Source organism: Glycine max, chromosome 1 (genome assembly GCF_000004515.6).
Source record: "Glycine max cultivar Williams 82 chromosome 1, Glycine_max_v4.0, whole genome shotgun sequence".
Taxonomy (NCBI): Eukaryota; Viridiplantae; Streptophyta; class Magnoliopsida; order Fabales; family Fabaceae; genus Glycine; species Glycine max.
Window position 1 is genome coordinate 38,870,195 of NC_016088.4, and position 6,507 is coordinate 38,876,701.

General features: G+C 32.0%; 1 pseudogene; it reads left to right on the top strand.

The window, feature by feature from the left end:
* The first annotated feature begins 926 nt into the window (after positions 1–926).
* On the top strand, positions 927–3,602 carry LOC113002380 (piriformospora indica-insensitive protein 2-like; annotated as a pseudogene).
* Positions 3,603–6,507: the final 2,905 nt, after the last annotated feature.

Genomic DNA, 6,507 nt, shown 5'->3' on the forward strand with positions numbered 1-6,507 from the left:
TTCGGTGAATAATATACATATATTTATGATTAGGCAAAGAAATTCATTTATATAAAATAATTATTTTTTCTATAAATATCACATCTCTGCAGTGTTTTGTATTGGATGAAAAAGTTTGAAACAAGCCATTCTTTTATTTATTCATAAAGCCAAAAAAATCCAATGTTGAACAAAATAATTAATCAGACTTTAAAGAATTTTTTTAGGCAACTTTAAAGAATTGGTAAAGCTTAATACATGTATTCTATCTATTAAATCAATATTTTTATAAATATATCTAAAATTATAGACACAATTCACCTTAAACCTATACCTACCTATAACTTAAAATAAATGTATCATATTCAATTGTTTTTTGATGATGGAGTTTCTTGTTGTCAAATAACATTTGCAGAGATGAAGAGGATTGTGAAGATGCCAAACTAAAACCCAATGATAGAAGTTTCAAGACCTACTTAAGCAATGGAGAGATAGACGCAAACTCTAAAATTGATTCTTATGAAGTAAGGTTTCACTCACTGGGGCTAGGAGCCTTGGAATCACTTTGGCTTGTTTATGTATCCTGGTCTACAAAATAAAAAATAACTTTTCTTTTTTGTCTGAACATTCTTTCTTTGAAGATTGATGGGGGGAGGGAGGGATTGGTATCTCTATATTTTACAATCATGTTTCATAATTGAAAATTTCCTCGATATATAAACTCAACAGTCATGTCCTTTGTAAGTGCAAAGGTTATCTGCTTTCTGTGGAAATTATTAAACTTCCTCTTTCTATGTTTCATAGGATGTGTCTGCCAAAGCAAACACCAATGGAGCTGCACTGAGTGTTGATTGTAGAACATCTAGTGGTTCTGACATTACATTGTCAAGTTCTGATGCCAGTTCTGGACTTGATATTGCTTTCTACATTTAGAACAGTGGAAAGAAATGAGCTGGTGAGTGAAATTGGTTTATTGAAGAAGGAGGCAGAAAGGTCACTTGATGAGCTAACTAGGATGAAGAATCTCAAGTATGAAAAAGAGATGGCGGGTACAATGTTGCAGTCAGAATTAGAAGCACTTTGATGATTTCATCTAAATTCATAAATTATTTTCTCTATTGTTTGTCAAAACAAAGGAAAATAGAAATTCTTAAAATAACTTATTATGCCATCATTTTCTACCTTGTTCTTCTATGTCATTTCTATGATACTAAAAAAATTGATAACTATCTCACTAAACCACTTGTTTTCAAAGTGTTGAGAGTCAAGTTACTATCATAGAAGTCAATAAGATTTACTCTTCAGTATATGAGCTCGGCCCACATGTTCTTATTGTTAAGAAAAAGTGTTTGTTTTCTATTGTAAAGTTTATATATATATATATATATATATATATATATATATATATATATATATATATATATATATATCGCCTATTTACAACCAAGCCACTACAACCTTTTCTAACAAAGCTGAATCTCACTCTTAACCTCCTATTTAAGCTATACCCATCTTTCCATACTCTCTAACTAGTAACTAACTGGTAATATTTGGGAATCTCTAGGCTACATATCAAGCAACAATGTAATAAATGAGGACATAAGTTTCAGAATCACATACATACCTCAAAATAGGCTACTAACTAAAGCTTTGCTTGCGGTGACACTGCAGATGAATGGATGAGTGTAACTTGAGTCCAGCAACTAGTTGTCTACTTCTATCCTCAACAGACTACGCAACGTTTTATAGTACAACCTAAACACAATAAAAATAATTTACAACCACACTAAGAGTACAGTTTTGTAACAAATAAAAATAAAACACAAAGCCACATTATGAGATGAGTTAACAATACAAAGCCAGAATTTTAAGTTCAGATCCAAATTTCCTCACGCCTCAATTTAGCAACACAAGCAACGTTAGCAGTGCCTATCAACTCAAATTCAGTAGGTGTGGTGTGAAATTAATAATGGGTCCTCTCATCATTCTGACCCCCAAACCACCCCCAATTCCCAAACATTGTCACCTCTTTCATCAACTTTGGATTTTTAAATCCATCTGAACTCTGAATAACTAAATTTCATTTACTATCTATACTTGTTTGTTCTGTTAGGTATGGGAAAAAAATTAAATGGTTGGTGTAATAAAATTTTTTAGGTAAAAAAATTACTATTTGTAGTGGAGTTATGAATTTTGAACTTAATTCATGGGTTTTATTATATTAATTTCATGATTAGCCTGCTCTTAATTTTTTTATTGCCAAAGATAGGTTCAATGGTTGTCAACAAAAACCAGAATTTCTTTTGGGGGTCTAGCTCTTAGGATTTTAGAAGAGACACTTAGTAGTGTTGGCTCACTTGAATCAGTCATGGACTTGAAGTCAAAAAAGTGTGGTTGGTTAATTTTGTGTCTTTTTTCTACACTCTGCTCACATATACAGGCCTTTTGTGTTTTCTCTATATTCCTAACTGAAAAACATACTGCAAAATTGCTAGACTTTTTGTTTTCTTCAGATTAGACTCTGTGGGTTGACTAGTGATTTGATGGGGTTCTTCAGCATCACAAATAACGGTTTAACTAGAAGACATTCTGAGAAATTGCATACTTAATAAATATAAATGAATTTGATGCTTGGTTTTAGAGATCTAGTCTACCAAGTATGAAACAATTATCATGCATTTGGACCGGTCCATGACAATTGTCTGACTTGTGCTCAAGATTTGGAATTTAGACCATATTTATTTGACCTGAAGCACTTCCAAAACTCTATCCTTCTTTAATTGCTCTCAATCACAAGACATGTTTCCAGCTACCATCCCCACTGGAAACTGGCAGCCAACTTAGAATCACTGGAGTTTAGATCACTTGAGGTCTCATTGGAGACATCCCCTCAAGTTTTGGTGTCCTCAAGAACATCCAATCACTAGTAATATTAGAAAATAGTGTAACAGGTGAATTACCATCAAGCATTGGCAATCTCATGAAGTTGAAGAAGCTTGTTCTTGCTGGAAACTATCTTACTGGTAGAATTCCAAATGCTTTTTATGGGTTAAATGAGTTATTAATCTTTCAGTTATTAATCTTTGAGTTAAGTAGCAGTTCATTATCTAGCTCTTTGCCTTTGACACTTGGGAGGTTAACTTCAGCGTTGAAGCTTGATGTCAGCAACAACCACCTTGAAGGGAATCTTCTAAATGAATTTGCTAATCTTAACAATCTGACCCTTATGGACCTTAGGAATAATAGGTTCACTGGAGGCTTGACCCTTATGCCACCACTACACAAGGCTTTGCTCTCTAGTTGATGTTCTGAGCAAACACCACTGAAGCAAATATAAACAAAAAAAAAAAAAACAAAACAAAACAAGACAGAACAGGAGCACCCTTCTGAAACCAAGGTACAAGAGTGGAGCCAATTTGTTCCTCCAAGATGTAAAGGGCCAGGCTGCTAGCTAGCTTCAATCAAAATTAAGACCAAGATATATAATACTAATACAGATTGGGTCTGAGCCTAACCGGCAAAGTTATGAATCAATCAGGGAAGAGAGAGAGAGAGACACAGAGAGGAGTAGAATGTCATAGGCTAAGGCTAGTGAAATGGTTTTATAGTTTGTATTTGTACCATAACTATTACCACTAATGGTAGTTGGATATCCCTAACGAATACTCTTAACTCATTGATTAAACAACAAAAAAATGATAATAAAATTTACAGATAAATTATATAATCTGATATATATATATATATATATATATATATATATATATATATATATATATATATATATTATTTCGTTAATCTATATCTCTAAACATATCCGATAACATTTGTCATACTGATTTATAGGGCCATACATAATTACATTTGAGAGACAAGCAAACAAATGTAGTGACATTGAAAATATTTATTGCATTAGTGGGAAGGTGCACATGGAGGCAGACACAGTGTAGACTTCCCTCACAACTACGTGGTTTCTACTATCAATAACTAATAATGATATACTACGATAAATTCTTTGAATAACATGACTCTCTTATGTCTTAAGAAATTGTTATAAACTTAAATACTTACGTTAGATTTATCGATCCTTTGCCTATTTGCTCATCTTGCTTACTCTTTTTGCCTTTGACCAATTATGGGCGCATCTGGGAATTCTTTAATTTTTTTCAGTTGAGGGATATCAGTATTTAATATTTCTACAAATTAAAAATTATTTGTAACCAACAGTTTGGAAGAGAACTTTATATTATACCCCCCCCCCCCCCCAAAATAAATAAATCAAAGTTACTCTAGTTCCAAAATAAGCATAACAAATAGTTTGGAACAGAATTCCATGGTACAATACAAACATAGTCATTTAAACAGCAACGATAGAGATAGCACTTACGTCCCAGAGAAAGCCAAGATACCAGCTGTTAGAAGGCCTCCAAACTGCAAAAAACAAAATGATAACTTGATGAGTCAAAAAACAAGTAGATGTTTTCATTTCACAAACACTCTACACTACAATGAATATACCATAGCAAAATAGCATTTTTTTTTTCAAAGTGGCAAAAAGGGAACAGAAAGTAGGAAAATTGGGAAATGGGAACTCACAACATTAGGGTGTTTTGTAATTGGGGGGCAACTAAGGCAGTTGTGTGAACCAAATCGTAAAGCGAAGCTATGTGCCAAACCTTCACAAACAGATTCCAATTAAAATAAGCTTTATGATGCAATAGAAATCAAAATGAAATGGCAAAAAGGAAAGTGTAGAAAGAAAGAGACATCTTTGTAAGCAGGGTTTTGGGCTACTCTTACTCACAAAGGTTACCAATGTCTACCATCTGATTGCAGAATTTATCTCAAAGGATGTACAGTTTAATGAATCAAAAATTCACTATCGTACCCTATTTTCTTCAAACCCTAACCCTATTATAGTTGACCAATCAAATCCAACTCCTCTCACAACTTTAATAGAAATGGGACTTCGACTTTATGGAATTTCTCTGTGAAGCTTAGAAACACATGTCAGGGTTGTCGACATATATTACCTGTTTCACAAAGTGAGTACGGGTGCGCGTGTGCAACCACTTTTGATGCCTTGTAACCTAATAACGAGAAACACCAACCTAGGGTTTGAGGTACACAATGTGGGTGGTTCAGGGTCAGGTTCAGGGACACAGTGTGGATGAGATTCAAGAACATGCACAATATAAAAACCCGTTGTTGTGGGTGAGGTTCAGGGACATGCACAGGGTTTGAGGTTCAGTGTGGGTGAGGTTCAGAGAGAATGGTTGAGGAGCAAATGAAAGTGTCTGAGACAATGGCTGAGGGGCGCGTCACGAGTTCAGGCCTTTTTAATATATGTAATACTACGACAGTCGTAGCTCGAAACCCGTTGTTGTCTTCACTCTACTTAATTATAATACTGCCACCTGCAGACATTCTAAGGCGGTTATTTAGACGTACGACATAAAAATTAAATATTTTCCCCCTAATTACAAAATTGTCACCGCGCCTTCTTCTACATCGTTTATGGATAACCGTCGTAGATATTGCGACTTAAAAAACTATTTTGTAGTAGTGAGGGAGAACATGCTAGTGTGTTGATGTTGTTCAACTATTGTTTTCCTTGCTCTGAAGAATCTTTTCACGGCCATTTTTAATTTGAATCTAATTACGTAACATACTTTTCTTTTTCCCTAAGGGGTTGGGACTGAAAAGTTTATCATTCCAATTTTCGATCGCTTTTTCTGCAATGATCACATTCAAGATAAAAATTATTTGTTCATACATTGTTGTTTCGCGTTTCAAATATGGTATGCAGTTTTTAGTTGGATAGGAATTATGATAGTTCTTCCACAAGACAGTACCCAAGGACCTTTTCTTTCCTTATAACCATTTTGCTTTTAGCTTTTTGAGTATAGTAACATACTGTACACCTTCTTTTCCCTGATGTATATTTTCCTTATATGTATAATACAATTATATTATGCCTTAAAAAATTTGTAAAATCTCAACTAGATAATGTTTAGCTCAAATAAATTATGTAACATTTATTTACGTAAAAAAATTTAAACAGGAAAATTTATTTAAGATTAGAAACTTTTAAATAATAATAATGATGATACAGTTTCATATTAATATAGAATAAAGTGATTATATAAATAATTATAATTAGTTAGTATTATAAAAAAAATATTGATATAAGAGATTGGACGTGTGTTTTGGTCCAAAAGCTCGTAATGTACATAAGTTAGGGTGAATAAATATCGTAATAAATAATGACTCGTTTATATATATATATATATATATATATATATATATATATATATATATATATATATATATATATATATATATATATATATATATATATATATATATATATATATATATATATATATATATATATATATATATATATATATATATATATATATATATATATATATATATATATATATATATATATATATATATATATATATATATATATATATATATATATATATATATATATATATATATATATATATATATATA